Source organism: Periplaneta americana, chromosome 17 (assembly GCF_040183065.1).
Source record: "Periplaneta americana isolate PAMFEO1 chromosome 17, P.americana_PAMFEO1_priV1, whole genome shotgun sequence".
Lineage (NCBI taxonomy): Eukaryota > Metazoa > Arthropoda > Insecta > Blattodea > Blattidae > Periplaneta > Periplaneta americana.
This window is the reverse complement of record NC_091133.1, coordinates 834,720-846,908: the sequence shown is the minus strand read 5'-3', so window position 1 is coordinate 846,908 and position 12,189 is coordinate 834,720. Positions and strand designations below refer to the sequence as shown.

General features: G+C 35.7%; 1 protein-coding gene across 1 annotated transcript in view; it reads right to left on the bottom strand.

The window, feature by feature from the left end:
* Positions 1–9,652, bottom strand: part of LOC138693032 (zinc finger protein 665-like) — a 32,799-nt gene extending 23,147 nt beyond the window's left edge. Inside the window, exon 1 of the mRNA XM_069816552.1 lies at positions 9,544–9,652. The gene's annotated coding sequence lies outside the window, so the exon portion shown is untranslated. The remainder of the gene's footprint in view (positions 1–9,543) is intronic.
* Between the last annotated feature and the right edge of the window lie 2,537 nt (positions 9,653–12,189).

Sequence of the window (12,189 nt, the reverse complement as noted above, 5' to 3'; positions counted from 1 at the left end):
TTGCATAATACACGTCACTGTTCGTTAACAGAAAACCACAATTTAAGTCACACGGAGTTAGTGTGCACTCGAAGTTGGTTGCTTGACTGTTGTTAGCCCACTTTGAGGTCTGTGGATATAGAGAGAAAAATTGGATCGGTGTCGGTTAGAGTTCCCGAGTAGCTCAGTGGTAGAGCGTTGGTACGTTAAACTAAAGGTCCCGGGTTCGATACCCGGCTCCGGAACAATTTTTCCCTCGAAATTATTCACCACTGTAGCAATATGAAAGCGCAAGTATCGATTGTTCTCGGATATGCAATCGAAAGACAACTAGCGAAACGTCACGGAGGCTGGAAATCCAATACTGTCGCAGAAGGTTATGTTCTGCTACTATAATAATTGGCGTTAATTGTAAATAACATTCAAATAAAATCAATTTGTCTTCTCGTTTTTCAATGTCTAAATCAATTTCAAGACTATATCAAGAATAATGTTTTTTTACTCTCTAGATTATATCAAGGTCAATGACATTTGTTTCTAGGAAAAAATCAATACTTTCGCGTCTGCGCACATCTCACAAATTACGAGATATTGCACAAGTCAGTTCCGCTCCCCAGTCAGATAAGAATAACATGAATACTTATGAATAATTTCAAGTTAGAAATATGGTCCAGCATAAGTCGTATGAAACTTGCCTATAATGGTAATTACGACGCTCGTTTCATAAACATACTCGCGTCTTAATTACTACCATTATAGGCTCGTTGCATAATGTACTTTTACATGAACACTGTAGTCTACCCTTTTCACGTATTTATTATTATTATTATTATTATTATTATTATTATTATTATTCCAATGAATTAAGGTACTGTATTATCTTCCATTTCCCTGACTTCATAATTTAATCATTTGTAAGTTGGCTTAACTTATCCTTTTCTTTTTTAAAAACATATTGACGTTGAAGTGTTATGATTTTTACTAATGCAAACAGCAGTCACAATACATAATTAGTACAATTGTGCGATTTTTCTTTCACACCTTGCAGTGGTGAAATAAATATCTAATAGGCCTGCTGATTAATCTGCAGTGGATAGTAATAGCAAATACTATGATATTTTAGTGTGTGTAAGCAGTTTTATAAATTAGGAGTTAGAATTAAAGTAATTAGGAAGTTAGTGTGCAATATATGTGATTAGAAATGGTTTTCGAAATTGATCATTTCCCAAAACATAAACAAATATCTCAGGAATCTCAGGGAAGACATTTTTTTTTTACAATTTTGCCATCCATAAGCATATGCGTATGCGCTCTCCCCGATCCCCATTTCATTTTTAGTAGTGTCTGCATTTCGTTCCCCTGAGCTGCTTTCTGTCACCACTCATGACATGTCAATTTAATAAAAACATAAATTAAAATCTTCGGTACACCATGCAGTGATAATTCTACTTTATCACAACGAATGATTGTAGTAATTATTATTTATTTATTACTCGTAATGTCGTAATAATATTTGATTTGGTTTGGAAGCTGAGGGGAGTACGTTACACTAAACTCGGCATCAAAGGAGTTATGGGGGCGCATGGGGGGGCAGTGCTCCCCCAAACTTGTCTGACTGTATTTTTTTTTTCTATTAACATTAGAAAATATTGAATGCAAAATACTTTTCTTGCTTTTGTACTTGGGTTGGATAAAAAGTAATGGCAACAGTTCGATATTTCTGACATGGCTTTATTCACAGGGGTTAACATTTACGTACCTTCTATATAGTCGCCCCCCTTATTTATTACCTTTTGCCAAATGTTTGGAAGGCGTCGTACACCATCAGCGCGTCCATCTTCGTTGATGTTCCGTATTGACCGCCCTAAAGCATGGATAAGTTCATCTCTGGTATTGGAGCGGGTCCCTCGCAGTAGTTCTTTCACTTTGGTGAAAAGATCGTAATCGCATGGACTCATATCGGGTGAGTACGGAGGATGTTCCAGAATCTCCCATTGCCAGCGACGCAAGAGGTCCTTGACAGCAGCAGCGGTGTGACTCCATGCATTATCATGAAGAATGATGGGGTTCTGTACCCCCAAGTGTCGTCGTTTTCTCCTGAGGGCTGGACGAAGGTGGTGCTGCAGGAACCTGCAGTAGTAGTCCGCGTTTACCGTCTACCTTGGAGGTACAGCGTGGTGCAGTATTACCCCATCAATGTCATACGCCACAAGGAACATCACCTTCACAGCACTACCAACAAGGCCTTCCCGAAACGCTTTAACTCATCGTGCCACTGTGCGATATGGCAACGCTGCATCGCCACATGCTTCACGCAGTCCCTGAAAACATTCTTGTGCGCTACGACCTCGTGCCATTTCAATTTTGATCCAGGAACGTTGCTTTAGTTTTGTAAGGATGGTCTTAGGGCACTCGCACTATCCCTATGAAAGTCAACGCTCTACACACTGCAGTAGATTGACAGAGTACTGTCGCCGCTGGCTACACTAACTCATCTAACAGTCCTTGTTCATGTCCACACAGCTGGCAACTCTCGAACGCACCATCGTCACGTGACAGCAGTGTTGCCATTACTTTTTATCCAGCCTATGTATAAGTGTCTGTGCTTAAATTGACGAATTAATGTCTTCAGACCATGTGTCTAGACTAAAATATTTATATTAAATTTCTGAATGTATAAGAATTTCTATACCTCATTAGGAATGGAAGCACTGTAATGTTTCTTTTGCAACATCCTGTACTCCTGTGTTAGAAGTCTGCAGCGGTCATCCACTGAATTAGGTGTTAGTGAAAAAAACACCAGAGTCCCATGTTAAAGGAGTGAAAATGTTCAATAGTTTTCATAAAACAATCATAGTCCAAAGATTTTTTTGTGAAAACAGCCATTTTCCAGGATGATGGTACGATGGTAGCATTTACAAATAATATCCCATTCATAAACAGCAAGAAAAGTCTTTTGAATTCAATATTTTGTAATGTTAATAGAAAAAAAAGAGTTCAGACATATTTTGGGGGGGTGGCCAGTGCTCCCACATACCCTCCCATAATTCTGCTTATAGTTATGTACTACTATAATTTGTAGTAGACTTAGAGCTATACAACTCGGTCCGAAACATCGTGGATATGGATGTAACAGTATTAGAAACATGCACCCCATAAATACTTTATTAAATGATCATATTCCGATATACTGTACCACGGTCAAGCTGTAACAGGGGGGGGGGGAGTAAGTAAATGATATCCCCGTAACCTCGTTATATCGGGATTATATGGTTTTGCTTTGCCCCCCCCCCCCAAGGTAACGGGTCTCTCTTGTAAGCAACGGCTCTATCCTATTAGCAGTAATGATTTGCGGGTAGAAAAGAGGAGGAAATGAGAGGTTTTTCTGGTTAACTTAATAGTATCTCCATAGTCTAATATATACGTCCCTATTTACACTTGCTATTTGTCGCGCAACATCAAGCGCTTTCTGTCGGCTAAATGTAGTACCACCGTTCACTCTTGGCAGATTTCTCGTCTGCAACTCGAGGCTAGTTGTTGAGCTCGAGCAACGTGTGTATGATGTGGTGAGCCTTTTAAATGAACAGAATGGATTTTAACAATAGACAGGCAGCTGTTTTAGGTTCTGCAGTTTCCCCAAGTGTTTTGGTAGCTTGCACTAATGAGAATAAATAAATAAATAAATAAATAAATAAATAAATAAATAAGTAAGTAAGTAAGTAAGTAAGTAAGTAAGTAAGTAAATAAATAAATAAATAAATAAATAAATAAATAAATAAATAAATAAATAAATAAACAAACAAATAAAGAAAGAAAGAAAGAAAGAAAGAAAGAAAGAAAGAAAGAAACAAACAAACAAATAAATAAATAAATAAATAAATAAAAAGACTGGGAAAGGAATGGATATCCAGAAGGCAGGAGAAAGGGTTATTCCATGTTCTCAGTAAAGATTTCAAACTGGAACAAAATTGTCCAACAGATATTTATTGTATTAAAATGAATTGCAAGTTCAAATTTTTTTCTTGCATATTGAAATCTGTTGTTCTTTATTTATTTTTTTTTATGTCGGAGGGAATGTTACTAGGACGAACTGACTCCAAATTTTTACAGATAAATTTCAGTGCATTTTCCCTCCGAATTCTAGTGTGATAGTCCTTACTTCTGATGTCATATAAGCATGGACATTGCTCGTAAAGCTCGATTAATTTCATTACTTGGTTTTTGTTCCACTCTGACATGATGCTACAAAGCGCGCGAAAACTAAGAAACAGCTGATTAAAAGCTGTCTGCTGCTTTTTCCGAACCATGTTCGTGTCCTGTCGCGTGAATTCGGCTGGCCCACCTACGGAAATGTCGCACAGAAACAGAAACAGCTTCTACCCAGCAGATGTCGAAAGGAAAGGAACGAAATCCGTACTGCGCATGCGCCCGCGCTATAAGTCGAACGACATTAAGCAAGTGTAAATAGGGACTACAGTCACGAAGCTCAATACGTAGGGAATATGCATCCACTAATAGTTGTGAACCCCTTGGATCGCTACTATCGCCTCATCGCGGAACAATACGGAACAACTGGATAATACCCACGGCAGACCAATATCGATAGTCGACGCTATTCGCTGGCCACTAGTCACCGGGCCGTACCAACGAGCTAGATACTATAGAGAGGACAAAGATCTCAGAAAGTTGAAGACAATTGATCATTGGTCCGCCATGTTTCGGTTAGTCAAAACAAAGGGGCGTGGCTCGGATGTTGTAGGAAATGACTTTGATGAAGTTAGTATTATTGTGAATTGAGTTACATATTAAGACTATGTTAATAAGTAAAAAGTAAAATACACACAAAACTTTACGTTTTATAACAGCTGTAGGCCTATGTTTTATTAGTTTCACTAAATATAGCCCAGATACTAAATGACAAGCTATACTCGATGCAACCAAAGCAAAGCACCTAAAGACGGATGAATTTAATCGGCAGAAGAAAAATAAATAATTTTTTGACTTCGTCACAAATTTAATTACCTTACAGCTAGTCTAACCTAATATGAAATCATGTAATTCAGTGCTCACCAGGTGATTTCAAGAGAGACGACGTATGTAACTAATAGGAGTAAAATATAGGAAAGGTAGTGGCGAAAATTAAAAAAAAATCCAGTAATTAAGTTATTGAGAAAAATTCATTTGAAATTGGAATTAACACAGAGAACTTTTGAAAACTGAAATCATTAAAACTACCAATAATCTCTTAGCATGCAACATAATAATTAAAGAATGACACTAATAGAAAGTTACTCATGATCATAACTCACCACATTTATTGAAACGATAAGATATTTACGATTAACATTGTTATCAGAAACAACAGGAGCCACAGCTAGGTACACTTCTTTTCGCGTGATGGCGACATCGTGTAATCTAATATAATTTGAAACAAGCATTGATCTCACACGTGTCTCGCAACTAAGCAGAGGCTTTTGCAGAATAAAACTGTTCTTACATTATTTTGAACAATAATGACAAATTGTGTGTGATGCAAGTGCTAACTTTCCTCTTTGGTAACAAAAAGAGCCCTAACGCATTAATAAAAAGAAAATTGGAGTAGGCCCTATAAACACAATAAATACTAAACTCTTGATGGTACAAACTTATTAATGCAGATATTTCGCTTATGCTCAGTCCGTCTTATCTTATAATTCTCTGCGGCCATGGTACCTGTATTGAGAGGGTTTAATTATCCAGCAACGAATATTATGATTTACGGTACATTTCATTTAAATCCGAGGGAATGAGACATTTTTGGAAATTTTAAAGTCTTAATTATTACTTTTTCATTTATAAATCAGCTTTTTACAAAACCTATAGCGAAATGTTTAAATTAAATATTGATGTATCTGAAAAATATAATACATGTACCAACTCGTTACAGTGTACCTTTGATAAGCACTCCTTGCGGAGGCTGGCGGTACTAAAGACGCCATGTTTTTTAGGGAACGATCCATAGTACTGTTGGCCTCCGCAGGGAGCGCTTATCAGAGGTCTTTAGCCTCTCTATAGTATCTAACTCGTTGGGCCGTACCGAGCCGTATCAAACAAAATATAATCGAAATGGTGGTAGTCAAATTCGCGACTATATTCTTAAATAATTCACCCCAATAGTCAAGTTCGTTTTATGTAGTACAACGGCGGTTTTTTTTTAATGCATTAAAAGAAAATGAAGATGTAATAAGATCATAAACTAGGTTATCACAAGGAAATTAACAGGAAAAAAGGTGTGTTTCACGGAATACCATTAAAATGACGGAAAGTAAATTTCCGGTTAAAGTTCGCCAAAGCGTAAAGTACGTAATTATGACGGCGTTGCTGTTTTATTTCTGGCCTATAGAAAAATACCTAGCCTTTTACGAAAAAAAATTTTAGGGACCATGAAATTATTCACCGCTTTTATTATAGGCCTATTAATTTGTTATCAATATTACGAATCAAAAACAGTCATATTATATAATTTTAACTACTACATGGACGAATGAAATCAAGCTAACCTAACCAAAGCTAACCTAACCTAACCAAAACTAACCTAACCTAAGCTAAGCTAAGCTGACCTAACCTAAGCTAACCAAAGCTAACCTAACCAAAGCTAACCTAACCAAAGCCAACCTAACCAAAGCCAACCTAACCTAACCTTCGTAAATGCAAGGTCTGTAACCGAATCAAGAAGATATCTCAATAACTTAATCTGCAATGTACACGCAAAAATAAATTCAAGTAAGGATCACGCTCCGACTACATGAGAGGTCCACGCATGCGCTACAGCAAAACTGTTTCTGTCCCGAGCCTCTCATCTAAGGCACTCGTCATAATTTACTCGCAATATTTACGCAAATACACATTGTCGCTAATAGTGGTGCTATCTCTCAATAATGTTCACAACGAAGGAGGTAGAGAGAGAGAAAAAAAGAAATATAGCACAAAACTATTTTGTCTCGAGACTCTCATCTAAAACACGTAATAAGTCACATAATCTACTTGCAATATATTTGCGCAAATACACTTTGTAGCTAACACTGGTGCTATCTCTCAGTAATGTTCAGAACGAAGGAGGCAGAGAGAGAGAGAGAGAGAGAGAGAGAGAGAGAGAGAGAGAAAAAAAATTTCTCCCGCCAACTACGCCACACACCAATGTCATGTTCTTATGTTGGTGACATTGTGTATTTACTTAAATTTGGTGGTAAATGTAACGGCACGGTTCAAAGTGACCGTGGTAATTCTCCAGTATAGCGGAAACGAAATAGTACCGGCCACTGTTGCCAACATATCGCCTTAGAATCTCCCTAACTTTTCAACAAAAACTCTCCAAAGTTTGTTTAAAAAAATCCACAGAAATGTCGCTAAAAATTAATAATGAATTTCACTGAATAAAAATAAGAAAAACATACATTTGCGGAGAAAAACATCATTTCCTCGTCATCAGCCTCTTATGCCGAGTCAGGTTGTGTTGTTGACGGCTGCAATGTTGAGGTGGAAAGTGTGGGAACAGATGATTGTAAATATACTGCACTTGATCCAATTATTGACACTACACTTTCTGGCAAATTGTAAGTGTGGAAATTTTTGCCCAAGCGTTTGATCACAATTTTTTTCTGAAATCTAACGATTATTAAATCTTATACAGTATGTTAAAATTTATTAAAACCAGCAAAAATTACAGTCTCATTTGCTTCACACGAACTGTAGACACAAAATTCCAAAACTCAATATTGCCCGGGTCGGTTCGGAGTGGAAAATCTCCGCGTTGCGGGGAAGAACCAAGATTACATTAGCTGCAGCTCGCGACTCGTGACGTGACAATCAAAGTTGCCGCCGTTCATGGGTGTTGGAGCAGCAGCATTGAGAGAGACACCTAACCCGTGAGAATAATTGAATCTGCATCTTTCACCCCTGATCACTGATCAGGGCTTTCACGTATGAATCATTAGACTACTCAGTCATGCACCAATGGCTCTTCTAAAACTAAGAAGTGCACGACTTCAGTTGAATGTTTTAACTTAAAAGAAGGGAAAAAGTGGAAGACTATAAAAATCAGCAGAAAAGTCACTAATCGCATTTTATAAAATTTGTCGCCGAGACGGATTCAAAACTCCCCAGATTTAGCGACTTATCGCTAAATATGGCAACACTGGTACCGGCAAAGTCTATAGTTCCTAGTACCTCACAACTCAAGCTTCGTGACTGTATATATCAGACTGTGGTAGCAGTATCCGATATGTGGCGGCATCACAACTACGTCACGCATTACGTCATATCTTAAAAACAAATACATTCCTCTGCACCGCATAATACGAAATTCCATAATCCGCTACCATAGAAACCACGAAAATCATCGCAAAACACACCATTGTAAATAATAACCTTGACAGGAAACCCTCTAAAACCCTCATATACCCTAAACTTAATGTCTTCATTTTCCTGCAGAAAATCCAAACACCACTCGCTAAAACAACAATGTATTCCACTATTCTACTATCGATCTATTCGCACATACAAATAAACAGTCTTAATTAGCCCCTAATTTTTGATTAACACATACATTTGAGAGACATTCGCTAATAAGTATTAGCCATCCTACAAAATAACTTAGCGTTATAAATCAATGTTACTCCCACTGCAGACGTGACGAAAATCTCTGACGTCATCACACTGAAATCGTACTTTCATTACACAAGCGTACGATATACGAGCCAAAGAATGAAATATATTGCTGCATTTCTCCACTATGAGTAGACCTACACCACAAAGGAAATATTGATTCAAGGCCGTTTGTGAGGAATAAATCATGCAACTTATGGTTATATACAAGATGTAAAAGGTATAAGTGCCATTATTTTAACTGATAATTATTCACGTCCTTACAATTTTTTCTAATTGCAATATTTGACGAATTATTAAAGTTTACAATATTAGACGTTTTGCAACATTGGTGGAAGGGGAGGAGGGAGTATATAAGTATACAGTACAGGTCAAGCGAGTACAGACATACCGGTATAAAACAAATGCTCTTTTCTAATGCTGGAGCACACCATGTAACAATATTGTTCTATTTTTTATTGTACGTTTAAAAATAAACAATAATGGTTTCCTTCACAAAATTACACGAACTGTTTTTCTAATGAAAAATTTGAATCTCTCCCGCTTCCGTAAAGCAGTACCATTCTTAAACAAATTTCTTGTCTGATTTTCGTAACGGGATAAGAGACTCCTAGTTTCTAAAACTCTAAATGCTTCTTGCCTCACTTGAATTACGAATTTCTCCATAAATTAATAACATATGATATTCCTAAACTGTTAATAACATTGTAAATTGTTTACCGAATACCTTGTACAGAACTATCATCCACTCTGCAGTAGACCTATGGACAGGGAGCTTGAATTTCTGGGAAAACTGTCAAGATTTGACCTTATGTTGTACGATCATTTTTTGATCCTGTAGACCGTCTCAGACGCCTGTGAAAAGGACGGCATTTGTATCCCTTACACTCTGTAGAATATAATGTAACAATATACACTTACCTTCGTGGAAGAATATAATGAACTGCTGACAGTCTGAAGCATTAACCACGTTCAATATAATACAAAGCAATAGGGAATAGGGATAATACTGAAACTTTATTTCACAGCATCTTTCAGAATGATATGATCAAGGAAGCCACGATAGTAGTTTGCGTAAAAACAGTGTCGCCAACACCCACTGAGGAAAAGAAGTGTGAAATACTATTAAAAGAAAATTGGCCAGAAAATGCTAAGAGGGAGGAGCAGCCGATACCGACCACGCAGAAAGTAAATGCAACATAAACTCATGTAACAGAAATAGATTCATCCTTCATCATTCCCGTTGTACTATTCCTCCCTACCGATGTCAATTCCCGTCTCAGTACGCTGTTTTCGCTAGCGTGCAGCCTTTATTCCATCACGTTGTAAAACACGATGGGATTTCATAGAAAAATCAACATTTTCTCACGCTGTAAAGTCGAAACCTGAATTTTGGAATCGCTGAGAAGATATTTATTTTCATCCTTTTTCTAAGTATGTTCTTCACAATATTTATTTATTTATTTATTATACTCCAATTTTACAGAGAACCATATTTTACCTGAGACAGGTATGTTAGGGTTATAAATACATAATAATAATAACAATAATAATAATAATAATAATAATAATAATATGATAATTGATTAATGAAGTCTCCTATTGAATTAGTCTTACGTGTCAATTATGAAATTATTACAATTTTACAAATCTATATATTCAGCAAATCTCTACAAAGTTTTATAAGTTATATACATGAATGAATGAAATGCAATGAGTTGAAATTATATACTAAGATACAATCTTATATTTCTATTAACAAGTTTCATGAAATGTATGCTATATTATAACCTAAGCAAAATATCTAATCCTAATATTCACTAGAATGCAGTTTAAATTTCTGTGGGTTGAAATCTCTGAAGACGTTACACAGTTTTCCGTTAAACAATATTGTTACAAGCAGTTTTTTAATTTTATACAACACATTTATCGTGAATCTATTTTAAATTATTATCCTAATTTATTTCTATCAACTGTTAATTTAACACACACAAACAAAGTAATAACAGAAATAAGCCAGAAAAAAAAAGACAAAACAATAAACTTAGCCATACTAAAGACACAACAGACAACAACATACACCACGAATCACAAATTCCACCCAAGAATATTCAACACAACAAACATAACATTCAACCACAATGAAACTAAACTACTAGAAAAAGGATTAAGACACAATATACACCAAAACAATACAGGTATAAAACAACAAACACAAACCATCATAAACATAGAAACAGCAATACAAAACACACAAAGTCAACATCACGAATACATAAGACACGACATAATAAGAAACATAAACAAAATAAACAAACCCACAATAGACATACACGAACACAAAACAATAAACACCTTGCAGACAAAACAACAAGAACATAACCTAAATTTCATCAAAGCAGATAAAGGAAATTGCACGGTAATCCTACACAAACAAGACCTACACAACAAAATAGAAACATATTTCAAGCAAAACAACATCACAATATCACCACACAATATCACAACACAGTAAAAAACACAATAAACAAAAACAAACACATAATTCCAAACAATATGAAACAACAACTAAAACGAAACAATCAAACGAGAAGCACCTAAACTGATAATATTAACATTAATATTCACATAATGTTAATATTCACAATATTAACCGGCTAAAACTGGCTCCAATTCCACATTTGAATGTGGCAGCATTACAACAGAAAAAGCAAGAATCTAAAATTGAAAAAAGGATGTTCACCATCAGAATTTTTGTATTGAATCACTTCTTTTAAAAATTCTACAGTTCTACACTCAGCTGAGTGCGCTCCTAGTATAATGGCAGTTTACTTGAAATATAAACGTCAATGTATATGCGGAACTTGGAGTCAGGCCACGAAAGGAAAATAACACTGTAGGAGGAATGTTCGATCCGGTGCTGTGGATTGAATTCGGCGTAGCTCAGTGGTCAGAGCGAAGAACCAAGGACCCGAGTTCGATCCCCGGCGTCAGAGCGAATTTTTCTCCTAAATTATTAATTGAATTATGTTAGTTTTGTTACAATTTAATACTAATTTATTGACTGAGTACCAGTGACATAATTTGAAGAGAATTTCCTCTGTTGAAGATTTGAATGTGTTGGAGTTATTGGCTGTAATTACTATACTTGTCATGTGCAAATAACGTGGGATGACCTACATCTACTTCTGAAATCTGCAATAATTTTATAACTCTTTATACAAGGATCTGAAAAAATTAAGTAAAATGCATTTGAGAGAGCATATTTTTTTGTGCCATGCCCAAAAAATTTCACCATGATTGGATTTTATTTTACGGAGAAGTAAATTTCTTAAATATGCAAATCTGGCATTAAAATTAAGGAACTTGTCGGAAACGTATTTTTTTTTTTTTTCCAGGATTTCAAGCATTAATTTATCTGTCAAATCAAATGCGACATTGTTGAAATTTTAACTGATCCTTTAACTTACAATACAAAGTGAAATATAATAAATTAATAATAATAATAATAATAATAATAATAATAATAATAATAATGACTATCAATAATAGTAATAACAATTAATT